This window comes from Megalobrama amblycephala, linkage group LG3 (assembly GCF_018812025.1).
Source record: "Megalobrama amblycephala isolate DHTTF-2021 linkage group LG3, ASM1881202v1, whole genome shotgun sequence".
Classification (NCBI taxonomy): domain Eukaryota; kingdom Metazoa; phylum Chordata; class Actinopteri; order Cypriniformes; family Xenocyprididae; genus Megalobrama; species Megalobrama amblycephala.
The window spans coordinates 17,612,239-17,631,479 of NC_063046.1; the positions used below are offsets into that span (position 1 = coordinate 17,612,239).

The following is a 19,241-nucleotide window of genomic DNA, read 5'->3' on the forward strand; positions in this document are numbered from 1 at the left end:
AAAAGGGGGAAAAAAAAAACACATACACAAATGCACAATTTTTTTTCGGGGCATTTGCGAGAATTAACATTTTACGCAATGCCCGCAACCTCGCGGCACATTTCAGGCCCTGTAGGTAGGCTAGCCTATATACAAATCATTTAGTAAACAGAAATCCAAAAATTTACATTTTTCTTCAAATAAGTAGAAGATGCTGATATCTCGGTTAAATTGATGCTTGAAGAATGTGCTTCCACAGCAGCGATCACATCATTATCTACACAGCACAGCTGATTGGTTGCTGTTGCATCAGTGGCCAATGAGCTTGCTGCTCAAACATTCAAATATTTGGCATTGATGGCTGTTTGCAGTCTGCAGCGCACTTTCAGAGGCCTCCTCCTTCACTTTATAGATCTGCTACAGGGTTTAATTTATGTATGTTACATGTGCAGCAGCAGCAGCTTGTCTTACATGCTCACAGCAATGTCCGTGAATGTAATGGCAGTAGCATGTCTCGGTACTTGCTTTGCAGCTGCAGCAGCAGCATAGCAGATCTATTCTGCCAATACCAAATACATTAACATTGTCATATCCATTACCATGCCAATCTCAATTATCATGCCAATTTCCTGTGAGTTGTCAAGACGTGTAACGTGAGTATTTGTAATTCGTTACTTTACACCTCTGTGAAGGCCCCGGTATACTTCAAACGAAGTTCTTTTTCGTTCTTCGTTTAGGGGTAAAACGAACTTCAAAATGCGTGAACAGCGATATACTGTAAACGAACATCTGACGCCGCCCACACCGCTGAAAGCGACGGTTATATGAATATGTAAATATGTGCCATGCACTTTCTTCTCAGTAACAAAATAAACACAACAAAAATGAGAAAACAGCAAGCATTTATTATAGAAAGCATAAGAAAAACGTCTGATCATAACAGCATGGGAATGTTAGCACGAGCTCTGCAAAGTAGCACTCCAGTCACGTCACGTCTTCATATAGCACTTTATTCAAGATTGCTTAAAATCAAGAAGCTTTACAGTATCAAACATGAAAAACAGTGTTAGTGCCTCATTTTTTTTTTACAAGCACAACTTCATTTTGTACTATAAAGCGGCTATACCGTGTGTTCATGTTTTCACCCACGGAGATCTTACCTCAATGAATTTAACACACGAAAAGACTCAAAGGCACGACCCACGCGAGTGAAGGCGGAGCCTCAGCACACACCTCCTATTACATTATCGTCACTGACCAATGGTATTAAGAAGGTGTTTTGCAGCTGAAGCGAACTTTTCCTGAAAGTTCGCTTTGGCAAGCCGTTTCGAACTTCCAAAAAGAACACAAAACGAACTTCGAAATTTTGTTCGAAATGACGTCACATCAGTTCGTTCTTCGATTTCGTTTGAAGTATACCAGAGCCTTGACTGTCAGAACAGTGATGGTGAAAATTAGTATGAAGGTAAAGATTCACAATTCAAAGTTGTTTATTTTTTATGTTAGCATTATAAGAGTGTGTGAATTTGAATATGTATACATTTTTTTTTTTTTTTTTTTTTTTCTAAAAATTTCAAATTTTAGTGGACAGTCAAGCAAGCTCAACCGTTCAAAGAGAGCTATAATTAAGGAGACAGAAAAAGATTGTCAAGCAGGGGAGAGTGATATGTGCACATTGATGCATTCAAGCCCTAAAGGCCGAGTGGATACATACTGTGGGTCAAGAGGTCAAACGGTTATCCATTAGTAATGTAGAGGAAGGGATCAATGGTCATGATAGCGCTTCAGTTCTTGAAAGAACTTGTGGTTATTGACAGTGATCTCATCACATCTGACCAGCAGAATAAATACTGTCAGAACTCAGGACTGCCGTAGTTTAAATCTACACTATGGAATTATGGACTCTCTGTCAACATTTGTGGTGAAACGATATAAAATTGCAAGTTACTTGTGGAGAAACATTGGGCCTCATTCACTAATAATTTTAAATAATGCATAATAAGATTTGCTGCTCTGAAACAATGAATACTTTTGTGTCGTCACTTAGTTTTAATAGTGCGTAACATTATAAATGTATTTACTGTCCTGCTGAAAGAATGAATTTCTGAAAAAAAAAAAAAAAAAAATCTGACCTCAAACTTCTAAAGTGGTAGGTTTTTTTGTCTTTCTTTTTTCTTTTTTAAAATTCACTTAAATTACTTGTTTCTAAGGCCGCCGGGTTCGTTTGTTCGTTCATTCATTCGTTCGTTCATTCATTCATTCATTCATTCATTCATTCATTCATTCTTTCATTCAAGTTATGTAGTGTAATGTTTAGGCAATCTATGTTTCTGGAATTTATCTAAAGAGGAGATAATTTAGCTCTGGGCTGTGAAGAGAGGAAGGAAATGATGTGACAAGCCAAGATGGATGTCCCATTAAAGGCTCTGTGTGGCATCAGCATGGGGTGGGAGGAACAGACTGGACACATTATTGCTTCCTAATAAAAAAAATGGTCCCTGGTCAGAGCTGAGGACTAGCGCTTAGCACAGATGCTCCACATGTCAAGCACCGGGCTTCATCATGTCTATCCCAGTCACATTCTGCCTGTCTCACTTCCTGTCGCTTCTTAACTGTCTTTTCAATGATGTGGCAAAACATTACATTTCAAAAGAAAAGGTCACCAGGAAATCCTCATCGGCAAAGCCTAATCAGTGTTTTTTCTAATTGCGGCATTCGCCTCCCTGCCCTTCTCACCTTTCTCTTCTTCACTCTCATTTCACCCATAAATTTGGCTTGGCAGGGAGATAGGCAGCTATATTAGAGTTGGCGTGATTCAAGTGTATTTTCCAGAGTGGTGTGTAATTAATCAAACTGACGTGGCAATAGGTGTTTATTTTATTTTTTTCGAGGCCTTCTTTTCCACACCTCATGCTCACACGAAAATCAAAGAAGCCTCATCTTTATGGAAGCATCAAAGCTCTGGCAAAGGAAATTAAATGTTACAATGCACAAGTGACATCTGTGAAAGAAGAGGAGATGTTAAATTAAGAAGAAAACTTTCTGCTGACAGTCTGAGTCCATCACTGTAATAATTGAGGTTGTTATTCTTTAAATGCAGAAAATGTCTGAGAGATCTTAAATAAAAGGTTTAGTCTAATCTGGATACATTGGAAACGCATCTTTTTCTCTACATTTTGGCCTTCCGTTCACACTGAGATGGTGTTTTTGTCCTTTGAAAGCTACGCTTTTTAAAGGTGTTCTTCCAAGTGGATACATTTGAAAATTACATTTGAGGTATTTGAAACAATGATGCATGTTTAGTCATGTGACTCATGTTGTACTGATTTCTATGTTTATACCAGTATGTGCCTTGAATGAATGAATGATGAATGAAGCATTTGCTGTGTGCCATTTGCTTTCACAGTGTTTCTTAAGACAAATGTTACTTTGTACGGTCTTCATATTAAATTCCTGCAAAGATTACAGTATTTTACTCACTTTTTTTGTCCTGCAGCAAATTGAGTTTTTATTTATATATATATATATATATATATATATATATATATATATATATATATATATATATATATATATATATATATATCCCATATTCACCAGGATTCACCAGTAAGTGGTAAGGTACTATGCTAATAAAATGATAACGTGAATAACTTTATGTCTGCTCCATCTGTAATGAATCCTTCATATCTCCAAAAAGTCTTTAGTTTTATTATATTTATAAAAGATACATACGCTGTACAGAGTCTTTCCGAAAACAGCGTGTGCCTGGAGGCGTGCCGTGTGAGTGAAGCTAAAGAGTGACGAGCACATGCAGCTTTTGTGTAGCGATCGTCTGCAAGCTATCAATGGTCAGCTAAACAAATGTATTTAAACACACAATACAGCATCACATGAATAACTTTTGAATCACTATAATGAATATAGCGTATAGTGAATGATGACGACGACTTGCGTTAAGCCGAACGTGCGTTGATGGTCGTGCTCTTGCACTCTCACTCTGGTCGATGACGTGTGCGCGCATGCTTTTCTGGGAGAAGTGCCCGTACAAAGAATTCCGACCTTTTTGACATTGCAAAGGCCCATACTCGAAAAAAGTAAATGTTAAAATTAAGTGTGTTTTATATATATGTGGGAGATTTAGTAGTGATTAATGTTTTGTTATGCTAATTTAGAAGAGTTTCTGTTGATGTGGGTTTTTGGAGAGTTACCATCATGGTGACAGGTGGTGCATGCGGCTTGGTTTGAGAGCAACGCTAAATGCTTTATATTGCTGTACTTATTCAGCAAGTGTTATACCATGCTATAGTTCAGTGTTTCCCAACCCTGTTCCTGGAGGCACACCAACACTGCACATGTTGCATGTCTCCTTTGTCTGACACACCCATTTCAGGTCTTGGAGTCTCTACTAATGAGCTGATGACTTGAATCAACAGGAACAGGGTTGGGAAACACTGCTATAGTTAACATGTTAGAAAATTAGCAAGTTAGCATTTTCTGAATTAGCTTGTTATAGCTAGCTAAGTTTACAGTGGGGTTACATGATAATTTTATGTTAAATGTATTAATTAGTGTACTGAAACATTTCAAGTTAAGAATAATTAAAGTACAAAATAAAAATCTGCTAGTTCTGCTTACTTAAACTTTGAATTTCTTAACTTAAAAATTTTTAGGCAACTGATTGCCTCAGTTTTTGAGTTTTACAGTGTAAATGTAGCGTAAGTGAAAGATTCATCATGAAAGAGAAGAAAAGAGAGTAGTTGGTCCTGGCAGTAGTGTTATGAACTACAGAGAGATGCTGTTGGTCTTTATCTCTTGGCTCAAAACATGGACGTACAGTACTGCCAGGACGTGGAAGAGTGGAAAGCAGCTCTGCAGGAGCGACTGTCCTCACCGGCCCTGACCTTTTACAGCACCAACCACCTGGCCAAAACCTTTCCTATCCAAACCACCAGTGGGAAACTGCTGAGAGTGTCTGATAAATGATGAGGAGGAGAGGTTAAGATAGATGAGGGCGGAAAGAGACTGAGATGAATGTGTATGTGAGAGATAGAATGCGAACAGAAGCAAAAACAGGAAAGGAAGGCATTTAAAAAGGCATTTTCTGTTACCTTGTATATAGCTGGGTTTCCATCCAAACGTGAAGCGAATCTTTTCAAAGTTTGAAAAAACGAAACAAAAAAACAAACACATGCGAATTAGGTGCATTTCCATCAAGTTGTTTGAGCGGATGACGGAGGTATTGGTAACCTAGTACATTATCCCTATAATGAATATAGCGTATAGTGAATGATGACGACGACTTCCGTTAAGCCGAACGTGCGTTGATGGGCGTGCTCTTACACTCTCGCTCTGGTCGACGTGTGCGCGCATGCTTTTCTGGGAGAAGTGCCCGTACAAGGAATTCCGACCTTTATGACGTCACACAGGCCCATACTCAAAACCGCGAAGTTTATAAGGATTTGGAAGAGTATTTTTGGCGTCATACGTCCGACTCGTGTTTTTAAATTTTGGCCATGTTTAGCATGAGAATCCAACTCTTTAACAGTGTAAATAAGTCAGAATACATGAAATAGCATTACACCCCCCCCTTTAATGAACACTTATTACGTTTTTACGCATCATTCGCTACATCATTCGCTATTCGCAGCGTTTCCATCTCCCATTATTCGCATTAACCCTTTCCGCAAGTGTCAAAAACCACCTCAAGTGAGCGTACAAAAACTTTTTTTTGCGAATTAAAGGATTAGTTCACTTTAAAATGGAAATTACGCCATGATTTACTCACCCATTTTGTTTTGTTTCCATCACTCGTTTCTGATGGGATACTTTAAAATGCGCATAAAAACAGGGTGATGGAAACATAGTTTGACAATATCCCTCACAAGCAGGCCCACACGAAATCTATGGCAAAAAACAAAAAAAACAAAAAAAAAACGGAAAGCTCAGTAGGTTTTCACAGAAAAATTTAAATTGGCTTGCCATTCACAAGGTTTTTCACATCACCCATGCCTCACTCATTTGAATATGAAATATTTTGGCTAATTTGATGTTTATCATGCTAAAATCCATATTTTCGTCACAATCATTACAGAAAATGTTTCAGATCTGGGTCTCATAAGTTAATTCAGCACAAAACACTTTTTATTCCCCTGTAACTTGTGTGACCCCTGTCCCTTCCAGTTTCTGTCTGTCTCTGTGTCGCCTCTCTTTGGTGTCAGGTCATGCGTCTCCTCTGATGTCTACATGTCGCTCTCACCTGCTTTTCCTAACCCGAGGCTGAGCAGCATGTAGCTCACATCCTTGAGCTCCCACTCTGTCTGACCTGTGAGGACGAGGGCTGATGCTGCTGCTTCTAATGCCTGATTAATAGCAGTGGACAAGCAGTGCTTCATTTGAGTCAGGTGAACGCAAAGCTGTGAATGTTAATAGGGAACCCACTCTGTCAGTCATAAGATGCAGTTAGAGACATTTGGCTTGGCTAATTCAGTGGCTGAATCTTACATCTTATTAAATTAGTTCATATCCAGCTGTAAATATTGCCAGGCTGTTTTAGTTTTTTAAAACACCAATTTTTGCTTTGTGGTGCTCTGCAGGTGGTTGATTAATGAGTTTACTTCAAAGTATGACGACATTGATTCTAAATGTTGTACAGGGACCTTAATTAGAATGAGTTTGTTGTTGAAGGAACAGACATTTACAGAATAGGAAAGGGATTTGTCTAGACTTGTTTTTCCTCAAAATTGAACAAATGTTTTCTGACACCCTTCCAGTTGTCTACAATGTAGTACACTACTATTAAAAATGTTTATTTTTGCATAATATGTACAGTTTCACATACAGTATCATTCAAAAGTTTGGGGTCAGTAAGTTTTTTTTTTTTTGGTCCCACTTTATCATGATGGCCTTAACTACTATGTACTTGCATGAAAAAAAATAAGTACAATGTACTTATTGTGTTCATATTGTATTGCAAAACACTTTTGCTGCTATTGAGGTGGGACATGGGTAAAGTTAGGGACATGTTTGGTGGTATGGGCAGGATTAAGGATGGGTTAAGGTGTAAGGCATGTGTCAGCAGTGTAATTATAAATGTAATTACAGAAATTAATTACAGATGTAATTGCATGCAAGTATTTTTTTTTTTAAATAGTACAATGTAAAAACATGTACAGTATCTACACATTATGTGCATTGTATCAAATGATTAATTTAAATGTAAGTACATAGTAGGCTTTACATTTAAGGCCTTAATGTTACATTAACTAATATAAAGTGGGACCAGATTTTTTTTTTTTATGATTTTTGAAAGATGTCTCATCTTTTATTCTCACCCATGCTGCATTTATTTGATTAAAAATACAGTAAAAACAGTAATATTGTGAAATATGGTAATGAAAAACAACTTTTCTGTTTGAAAATCCAGGGAATTAAAGTTTTCACAACATCTTGTTAACATAACTTTTAAAACTTTGAACATAATTTTTCTCATTTGTAATTATCAGCTTTTTTTCATTAAAATTTTCAAGATAATTAAATTGTGTGGGGGTACAAAAACATTCCAGCTTTCAAAAAGGAATTCGGTCCTTTTGTCCTATTTCCTAAGCATTTTCTACACAAAAATAACTTTGGGAACTGTGGGAGGAGCTATAACGTGGATCCACAACCCCCTCTACCCCCAAGGTGTTTGTCCATTGTTCTTGTGTGAGTTGTGTTCTGGTCTCTCACTGACTAACCCAGAGTCTAATTGTAATTCTTCCGAAGGAGCGCTCCGCTTCAGCGCTCGTGACGTGCGTCATTCAGTTGTTACTCATATGCTCCCTGAAAGCTGCTGGTTTGAAGATGGGGAAATGCCTGGATCCCTGCGCTCTTAGCACAAGGCTCACTGCGAATCAGCACAGAGCCCCGAGGGATCCCCAAGATGCCAAATAACTGTGAAAGTAGAGTGTGGCATTTAGACACTGTCGAAGAGAGGATGGCCACACTGGAAGGAAAGGGACTTACTGACGCAAACAAATGCACAGGTGCACGTTACAGCCCGCAGATCCAGCTGCATCCTAGCACTAATCGTTTATATTTGTCCAGACGCCATCACGTCCCTTTCATGCGGGCACCGTAACTGCTCCATGACGACTGCTGTAATTTTGTTACCATGGATAGCAAGATTCATTTATATCTTGATTTGAGAACCCCCAAGGAGGACTGACTTCAAATAAACCATTTTTAGTCATTATCAATTATGCGGTTTAGACAATATAAAGCGTGAGCACTTCATCTGCTATCGTGATGCAATACGTGCCACAGATACTCCGTCTTTTCTTTTTTTCAATCACTCTTGCTGCTCAGTGAGAAATCCCTGTTATCTCATGTGCTTTTTTGTTTTTGGTGGGGAGGGGGTGAAAATAAACTGTCCTCAGCAACATAGCATTGCTGATCTCATCCGCTGCTATTTCTTTTGATGTGAGACACATAGCGTCAAAACACATCAAAGCTTCCCTTGAAGCATCTTCTGAAGGGACACGAAAGGTACGGCGGTTTTATACCAGCTGGGGGGGAGTGGATGAGTTGGGACGGTGTGTTTTTGCCTTTGATGGGGTCTCCTAAACGAATCTATATTAAGGCATGAGGGAAAAACGGTGTTTTGTTGTGTAGCACAGCATATGGTAAAAGGCGTATGTCCTGAAGTAGAACCAGATATATGAGGTTCACAGAAGTCCTGTGATGATGGATACCTCAATATTATGCCTTTGTTGCAGACTGCATCCATCCTCCTGTCACTTATTGTGTTCTGGGGAGGAAAAAGGTTTGTCCTTGCGTTCACATTCACCCCGGTGCACATTCTCATTCTGACTCTTTCTCTATATTGTCCTCCTGAAATGTATCTCTTCTTGCTTGACATTGGGTAAAGCTGTGTGGGGAAACTGATGTGCCCACTGAAGAGACTCTTCTCACATTATATCTATATTCTCTGTATTCTGCGTCCCTACATGCACATAGTGCTTCATGCTCTGCTGGTATGCCATGGTTTGAAGAACCCACTGGACTTTTGCTATCCCTTAGGTTCAGCTGTAGCAATCACATGCTTCCTGTGCTCTGATTGGAGTAAGATTTCAATATCACTCATATCTGTGTGATTAAAAGGCAGAAGGATTTAGATGTTATGCAGACAGGCTGCCTGGCAGATGCTGCATTTGTTTCTGGTGAGCAGCGGTAGTGTTGTCTCATATTTCCATATCTAGCAAAAGCATAATTTTCTTAAGCAATATTTTTGTCATTTTCCAGTAACTGTATCTGAATCTCTTTAAAACGGGATTAATTTACTTGAGAAGTTGTATAAGATATTTTAAGACTGGTTTAAAACGGACTTGTTCAGAGAATATATTCCACATGAACTATTTGGGTCATTCTGTGCCAGCTTAACCAGCCAATACTCAAGACGTATTAAAGATATCTGAATATCCTTTTAGATTCTGGTTCTTCATTTTAAAGGCCCTCGATGGTTCAATCCCAGAGATATGGACATGTTAATGTGGCTCCATGAGTAAATTATACACATTGTCAGTGGTCAAAAACCAAATGTGGGTCACTTTGCATACAGCTGATACTTTTTTTTTCTTTTAAAGAGGAATATCTAAAGAACAAAAAATGTTAAAACTAGAAATCTCATGTTTCTATCAGCTCAATTGCATAGAATACACCTGTCTGAGTGCCATAAATATTTTTTTTCAAAGTTTGCATGCCTGTAACTAAGTATTCAAGTCTTCTATGCAATTGAGTTCATAGAAATACACGAGATACATTTCTGGTCTTAACATTATTTGTTCTTCAGATATTCCTCTTTAAAAGAAAAATTAAGCTGTATGCAAAGAGACCCACATTTGGTTTTTGACCACTGTGTACAATTGACCAATTTAAGATCTCCATATCTCTGTGATTGAACCATCGAGGGCCTTTAAAATGAAGATACCAAAAGTAAAGTTTGTTACGAACCAGAATCTAAAAGGATATTAAGATATCTTTAATACTTCTTGAGTTACAGGCATGCAAACTTGAGGCAAAAAAACACAAGAAGTGCTTTTTGACATTTTTGAACTGTCACTGTTGGCATATAATGCAGCAAAGATTGCGAAAGTCAACAGATTTAACTAATAGACCTACCGATCTCATGTGTAAAAATAAAATAATGATGCTGCCATCTTTCTAAAGTCATTTTACACCCCTGTAAACTGGCTCCAAATTTCAGGTGAAAATTGCCATTTTGAACCCCCCTCTACAAAATAGTGGATTACACAGTAAATATACATCTGTGACATTTAATATTTTGGATTTCATCACTATTTATGTTTGTCTTTCTACAGAAAAAAATCAAATAAAAAATTTGAGCCGGAGAAGTTTCCTAAATTTGGTTGATTTTGACACAGAATGACCCATTTTTCTTTCCCAGTTGTTTTTTCTTCTTCTAGTTTTTTATCATAAATCTAAAAAAATATAGAGGTTTATGCATAAACAAACTAAAACATATGAAAAAAAACCCCCACAATTTTGCTTATCATGCATCAGTCTTGTTTTAATTATGTTTTGAGCAAGGCAAAATTAAGACAAAAATACTGATTTAAGAAAATTAATTTTTGCAGTTCAGTACTTGCCCATATGTGGAAGAGGTTTATGCAAAACGAAAGAAAATATTTGCCATTGAGGTAATAAACTTCATTCAAGATATATTTTCAGACAACAAGCATTATTATCTTTTTAAACCACAATTTTGCTTCTCAATCTTGTTTTAATGATGTTTAGATATTTTTAGTGAGGGAAAATCAAGGCAAAAATACTGATTAGTAAATGAATTTTTGCGGTTTAGTGCTCACTGCTCACACATGTGGAGCCATGATGATGATGATGATGATGATGATGATGATGGATGGCTGGTGTTGAAATAAATGGGAATAGTTTATCCCAGCATATTTGCTGTAATTTTGTTTTTACATAAACCTTTTCTAGGGAGCTAAGAGTAAGGAAGGATTTTATATCTTTGTGTCTGAAACGTTGTGCCGACAAGTCATCATGATACAATGTAGCCATTTTGAAGTGCAGTAAATAGTTCATTCTACCTTTAGTTGCAAATCTGCCATATCAACTGTACATCTTCAAAATGCTTTAATAATTCTGCAGTACTGCACAACCTCTTTGATAAATGGTTAGCTAAAGTAATGTGGTGTGTGTATAATTACAGTATATTTCACCCAGAGCAGGGTGTTAAGTGAGGTGTCAGGCTGCCAGGTTGAAGTACAATCTCCTTGCGTATTATGAAAAAGAGTGTCATAATGTCCTTTTCTTTGAATGTCTTTTAATATCTTCAAATAGGCCAGCTTTTGTGAAAATGTGTCTGTATAGTGTGAAATATGGATGGTTTCAGGGGTTTATTGTGGTGGTGACACGTCATTAACGTGCTGTTTATGGAACTGACATGTCATGGTATATTGTAGGGAGACTGTCATGGTTTTGACGTTGTTTCTTCTTTACAGAGTGTCTGTGCTTAGTGAAATCTTTAGCACCCACGTTGCGACAGCGATGAAGACCAGCTGATATCCAGAATCGCTCAGGGCGCTAGAGAAAAGCAGAGCGAGGAGACGTTGACAGCTGATTACAGATGCAGCTTTAACAAATGTAGTAATGGATTCTTAATGCTATAATAACAGTAAACATCATTTGTAAATGTAGCTGTTGATTAATGATGGTGACAATGAGGAGTTTCAACTTGACATGACTATTTTTATGCGCCCTCATCCTCCCGTTAAATGAAGGTACTGGAGAGTGTCATTGGCATCCATCCAGGAGAGCGGTTTGGCTGAATAGCAAAATGTAATATTGCTTGTCATGTATACCTGCATTCAGTGTGAATAGATGACAGAACTATGAAAAATATTCAACATATATCATCTGAATGGCTCTTTAAGAATCCTGGATGGAAACAAAAGCTTCACATCTATCTCAGCTACAGTTTTGTTTTTTAATAGCCTTTTTTTTTTTAACTAGTTCAGTTTTATACATTTTTAAACGGATAAATGAATAAACTTTGCATAAACATTGCTGTTTACAGTTAAGCTTAAGAATTATATTCGTGGAAGTGCAGTTTTTCCCTCAAAAAATATTTTATTTTATAGAATATAGTTTAAATACAATATTAATATAATAAAACTGTTTATTGCCTTACCATATTGCCATTTCTTAAAATTAATATACTACACGATTCAATGTATTATATTCATTTAGTTATTTCCTCTCTTTTTTATTGTAGTCTAGGGGGTTTTAGTCTCTCTGCTTTGTGTTTAGAAACGCGTGTCACCCTTTTTTTAGGCACAGAGTGTCTTGTGGCTTATTATACGTTAAATCCACATTTTGTAATGACTTGGAATTACTTCTGTTGATCTTTCAGCTATCTCATCTCTTTTGACTCGCATAATATTAATGCTATTCTGTCACTTTCTTACTCCTGAGTCGAGAGATGATTCGTAATGCAACATTTCATGGCAAACTGCCCTTTTAAAGGTCTTTAAAGTGGCTTACAGAGGATTGAAATAGTGCTCACTCACTCAGTTTGTATGCTGACGTATGCATACTCCTCCTTTGATCTGTGAAATTAGGGGTCATGTGTTCCATTACAGTCAAGTAACTGAAGTCAGCTTTGTAAAATGGGACCTGCTGAATTTTTTTTTTTTTTTTTTTTTTTTTGTGGTCAGCTGGAAAAAAAAGTGAGTGACAACACAGATTTTCTTGTGGACTTTTTAACCAAATTAAAATTATTTTTTTTTAATCCAGATCAGCATCATACTCAGATGTTTCCTCTACATATGAATTTTTCTGACATTTTCTTCTGTTTGTGGCACATGGTTCATTATTATTGGAATGCGTATTTAGATGTAATGAACATGGGTTCGGTTGTTGTTAGAAAATAATTGATTTTGATGTTTCATTATAAGTGAAAAGAATAATAATTAGACTCTAAATTAAATTATAGGTAATAAACTTAAACTGAAATTCTGAACCTTAATTACATTTTTCTCTGTTTTCATGCAGTGATTTTTCCCCTCAAACAAATCAAGTTCAACGCAAGAAAAACAAAAAGCAAAACATGCATTCCCATGTGCATTAATAACAAGCTTCCAACAATGTCCATCTGGCAAATATAGATTTGTTTTTAAAAATGAATACAATTTGCAGTACTTTATAATTGTAAAGTGCTAAAGATTATGTTCATTTTATTATCCAGATGGATAAAATTAGAGCCATCATGCTATCTCTCTCTCTCTCTTTTTTTTTTTTTTTTTTTTTTATAAATGAAAATCTATCATATTATCAATATTGTTTTCTGGAACATAATCCCCATTTATTTGCGGAGCACTTTTATTAAAGGCAAAGACTTTAGAGCTGCACAATTCTGGATAAAATGAGAATCAAGATTTTTAGATTTCAAATAGAGATCACGATTCTCCCATGATTCTGAATATGAAACTAAACAAATTAACATGTAATTTACTAGAGATTGTAACAAAATATTAATTGCTGGAAAAATGTTTAATGAATTTGGATGATTTATTTTAAGTAATGGTTTGAATTAATTCAATGACTCAATAAATACTTGTTTCATTACTGGATTAATCAGTGATTTTGAAAAAAATCTTTTGAATGATTCAGTGACAAATACATTTAACAGTCACTTGTCGCCACCTAGTGGCAGAAGATGTCATTAAAACAACCGTTATTAGAAGCGCCAAGTTAGTTTCAAAGGGTGGTTTGCTTTATTTTGATTGCTATAGTAGACGTCAGTGTTTATATCCTAACTTTAATTTGAATATTTGTAACACAGAGAAATAACTACTGTGTGGTTCAAAACTGCAATCTCTGGCTCTCAGCAGCACGAACACAAATTTGATTGTTGAATCGAGATTGTAATCTTTTTACGATTAATCTTGCAGATCTAATTTATATATAGATAGCTAGTGCACTCATATGTGAACGGGAAAAAGTGCAATGCGCAACATGGCGGAATAAGTCCTGCTTTATAAATAAAAGAGCCAATCGCTGGTTGGTAAAGTCATTGCGTCAATGCAGCTGCTGTTAGATGCTCTGGTTGCGATAGAAACTGTCAGTGATTTGAGCTTATGACAGTGTCTGCTCCAGTCTGCTGGCAGCTTTTTGTAACGCTAACTATAAGAAATCACATTAATGATACATTTGTTGTCAGGTTTCATTGGTGATTTCAAATATGAAATTTAATTGTAAGCTTGGTGAACGGCTTTGGAGAATTTGATGTTTCCCCATTCAAAGAGATAGGAGCTGTACTTGCATGACTGAAATAGTTGCCCAAGAGGTATTTTAAAGATGGCTGCCGAGTGAAATGACTTGCCTGAAAGGGACTTTGGTAATGGTCTATATAGGAGCAGGTGTTCTCTGTAGATCTGTTAACCTCTGAAATGGTGTCAATTTCTTAATCATCTTATTTTCTGCTTTCCTTTCAGGAAGTCAGATTTTTATTAAATGGGAATAGAAGTGAGTCGCTCATAGTCTTTTTGCCATGTTGTAGTAATTAAATGTGCTTGATCAGTAATACTTAGTATATATATGGTACATGTATTCATCCCAAACTGTCACGGTGTACGGACGTCACGGTTTGGTGCATACAGTCGGATGATGAATACAGTCACTCATAGTCCAGTCACACCGCAATGTGTTGCAATGTGCCTAACTGCCACAACAGGAAAATGCGCAGAAGAACAGACAATCTATGCATAGATATGTTTTCGTGTAATTTCTCAACCAGTGTTTCAATTGTGGAAAGACATCATTAAAATAGCTTGAGAATAATTTCTCACGCAGCATTACATTAACCTCAGGCAAGTCATTTAGTGTCCACAGCAGGTTAGTTCACTAGAGAAATGAACTCTAGAGGGGAGCATTTTACGAAATATATGCACTATATTAGCATATATATATTCATTATATTTACTTTATATTACTGTTAGTGATGTCTTAATTTAATATGTTCTAATAAATTTGTCATGAAAACAAGTTATGACAGTGAACCGTGTCAAATGATCATATTTCAGAAATGAATTGGAGTAGAAAAATTATTTAAAAATAATTTTATAATTAGATTTAGAAGTTAATTCAAAACCTGCCTTATGTGCAATTTACATATTTTTTTATTATTTGAGTGTTGATTATTATATCTAATATAAATAGCAACTGAATTTAATAGTTTGGGCTCTGTTGTTAATTGTAACCTTTAACATGATGTGCAAGAAAGGGCTCCCTGTATATAGTTTGCAGCATTAGCGGAGATAGATTTTTTTTATCTAAGAAAATATTATATTATTATAATTGTATATTATATTATATTATTATAATAAATCAATATTATAATTGATTTATTTAAAGAGAGATCAATTTAAACTACTGTTTAATAAAAAGAAGAAAAAAGAAGCCATTTTATGTTTCGTTTTCTCCCCCGTTTTACCGAACTGTGACTTCAACACCGAAGTACAGGCCTGGACTGGTAATCTGGCATACCGGGCAAATGCCCGGTGGGCCGACGCACTTGAGGGCGGGGCCGCTATATGATTTGATTTTTTTTAATAAACATAAAATTGGCCAACGACCGGCCCATAAAGCAGGGACAGCGGCCCATTGGTTCATTTTCCATACTGACACTGGGCTGGCCCAATCACATCTCTTAACAGACTCCACCCCGTCCCTCTGTTTCGCCAGAACATCTGTGGATTAGGAGGATGGAGAAACAAAAGCGCAAGTGCAAGGGGGGTGCGGAGAAGTTGCGGGCAAAAAATTTTAGAGGTTGATGCCTCAACGTGCAAAAATTACTGGCATGTTTAGTGCGGTTACTGTAGCTTCAGTTTCCAAACCTACAGTACCTGACGTGCAAAAACAGGTGAACATAGAAGAACATGGAGGAGACACCTGTCAGGCAGAGGAGCAGCAGGTGTCTGACAGTGAAGCCAATGAGGGACAGAGTAAGCAGGAGAGTATAATAGAAACGGTAAGCAGGGTAGTTACATGATTAACAGCGAGGGACTCATGATGCGACGACGACGATGATGATGTTTAAAGAATGAATATTATAAGACAACATAATCGTCGTCGTTATTATAAAGTCAGACTGTCACCTACTGCACTGGTCACTCAGTCAGCTAAAGTCAAATAGCACAGCAAAAGTTATTTTGCACTGTTTTTTGTAGTTAGCAGTGCCCTTGTAGCTATCAGAGTTCACTTATGCAGTAACGGCCCTTCTCATAGAAAAACCTGAAATGATGCAATTTGATTTTTCAAAAAAAAAAAAATTCAGGTTATTATTATAATGTAATATTACTGATGATGTGTTTATTTCACAACGAGACTATAGGTGTCTATTTATAGCTGTTAGTCGTGATGATGGTCTACTAGATCTCACTTTTCAGCTATAAAAAGTTATGTTTTGTAGCTCTTGTACCCTATTACTCTGGTATGAACACTTGGTTGTTTATGGCAAGTGAATAACATGAATATCATTTTATTAGGACGTTTTTTGTGAGTAACTTGGTAGTATAGTTTTCTTTTTCATTGTTTTTAATGGGGAGTATCTAAACAATGAGAGGTAAATGTTTGACACTTAAACAGGGGTTTGTGCTCTTTAAAACAAAGTATATTTGTATTGTAAATTATAGTTTTTCTGCTGTCTGTTTCATTGAAAAAAAATAAAATAAAAAAAAATCTTTATAGAATTATCAGTATTCTACATCCACGTTCTAAGGGTTAACTAGCTTTTATATCATGGAGCACATTGTCCATCTAGAAATCCTACTCTTACTAAGTGTATTTTTAATAACTCTACCAATTAATTGTAATACTCTGGTGGGTGGTGTCCGACCGATTGTGGTGGGCCGGTCTGAGCAAAAATGCCAGGGCCATTTTTTTGTCCCAGTCCAGCCCTGCCGAAGTACCTACCAAACCATCATGATCGTGTACCGTTACACCCCTAGTAATCATGCACTTGTGTATGTAACACATGTTGCCTGGTAGATTAACAGCAGGGAGGGAGGTGGTTATAGATCTATTAATAATTCTCATGGGAGAGAGAGGTGAAAAATGGCCCTTAGTGCTACTGCCAGCAGAACACTCAGAAAACCCACACTCCTTCAGTTCATCTCCCTGTTTCTCATGTTTCCCTTGCTGTCTCACTCATACATAGCCTTTCTAAAGGGGAGCAAGTTCAAGTTAAGAGGCTCATATATTTGATGTACTGAAGGAACCTTTAAAATGATAACCAGGGGTAAAGCAGGAGCCAATATTAATTGATAATGTCTCTTTTCTTTATTAGTTAAACAGGAGGGAAGAAATCGATTTCAGATATCCACTATAAAATATCACCATTGCTTGAGAAGAATAAATATTGCAAAATTCAAGCACAAGTAGAGAAATACACAAACTTCTTTATAGTCTGATCAACCAGAATTTTACACTGGTAAATAAACAGAATTTGCATAAACAGAACTTGACTTTTTTTTTTACTAATTACCTGCATATCTACCCTGGTACTAATGATTAAGCATTACAAAATATACATCATTAGCAGGATTAGATGCTCTGTGTGTACGGGTCATTACTCCCTTTTATCGCTCTGTAGTTGGAGTGTCAAAGATGGATTCGCTGTAGAGTCACTGATGACAGGAAGAATGCTTTCATTTGTTCATGCAGTTCTTGCTTTTTGAAGCATTCTCGTGAGACTGATGAACATAAGAGGATAAACATTTTCACATGTCAGATTGCATCTTGATTGCTATGTCTCTCATTGGATGTTTTCTATGGGTGTTTCTTTTGGGTTATATGTCAGACATTTTTCCTGTTCACTGTGCGTGATTTACATTTAAATGACACGGAAGACCCCATGTAAGCTCCTGAGGTCTATATGAACTCGTCTGATTACTAATTCAAGTATGCTGTGCTCTGAGAGATAAGGAGACATATAAAAGATGGAGATGTTTGAATTTTGTTGGTTTATAGACCAAAACTGTCAGACTATAGATGTTAATATAGATAAACTCCAGAAAAAATGGAATTGTTGATTTAAATTTGATTGAATCTGATTTAAAAACAACAACAAAAACAAACAAAAAAAAAACACTGAAATGAGTGTGTAAAATGTGTGTGTAACTAAATATATATATATATATATATATATATATATATATATATATATATATATATATAGGATTAGGTTATGGAGTAGGTTATAACTAGCTATATATAAAAATAATAGAGAACTCTATGGAATATATCTATTTAGATACTGTAGCTGTGTTTGTGTGTGCGTGCGCTTGGATTTCTATTTATGAAATTAAATCTTGTATGGTTGTGTAGCGAATTAATTCAAAGGGGGAATATTAATATTTATTCATAACTCATTATGATTATTAATTATGATTAATTATGAATATGTGAATCAGTTAAACGGATTAACTTGATGTAGCTACATTAAAATTAATATTACAATCAATTACCCTGTTCGTCCAGTGAAAACTCAGTGTTAATTGTTTATTAATTCTAAGAAATGTTCATTTCTTTCCAGGTTATCGAAAGTAACATTCTTATTGTACAGTACTACTCAGAGCATGTAGTCAAGATCTAAATTATTTAAGACGCAATTTATTAGCTGACAGAGTCAGAACCAAACATGTATTGTGCACAATTCTTTATTAACTAACTAACAAACACATAACATACACGCAGGTCACACACATACATAGGTAAAAATGAACAATGATAGAGTTGAACCGGAAGTGGGACCGGAAATGGAGCTATAGGAAAAAGTCAAAGACAATCTGGAAAAGAAACATCAGTTTCCTGAGTAATAAAGCACCTTAGCTGACACAGGTGGTTTACAAATTAATACTAAATCGCTGTTTAGTGTTCAAATGTACAATACAGTACTTGCAAAATGCCTTTAGGCTGAGGAGCATCGGATCTGCCGGCTGAGGAGAAATTCTTGATGATTCGGTCCGGAGTTGTAACCAATACCTTCTGCATTGGTCGAAGACAGGGGCGTCACTAGGCCCTTTTTAGGGGGGCTTCAGCCCCTCTAAACTTCTGCCCAGCCCCCCTAAAAAAATATTTGATTAATACATTTTTGATCGCTTCAGTCCCCTTTAAAAAAAACTCATTTGAAACGGCGGCAAGCTGCGTCAAGTTTCGGCTCCTCCCCTTATCTCAGTCTG

At 36.4% G+C, this 19,241-nt stretch overlaps 1 protein-coding gene across 2 annotated transcripts in view; it reads left to right on the forward strand.

The window, feature by feature from the left end:
* Positions 1-19,241, forward strand: part of fam189a1 (family with sequence similarity 189 member A1) — a 143,509-nt gene that overhangs the window by 22,559 nt on the left and 101,709 nt on the right. The window lies entirely within an intron of this gene.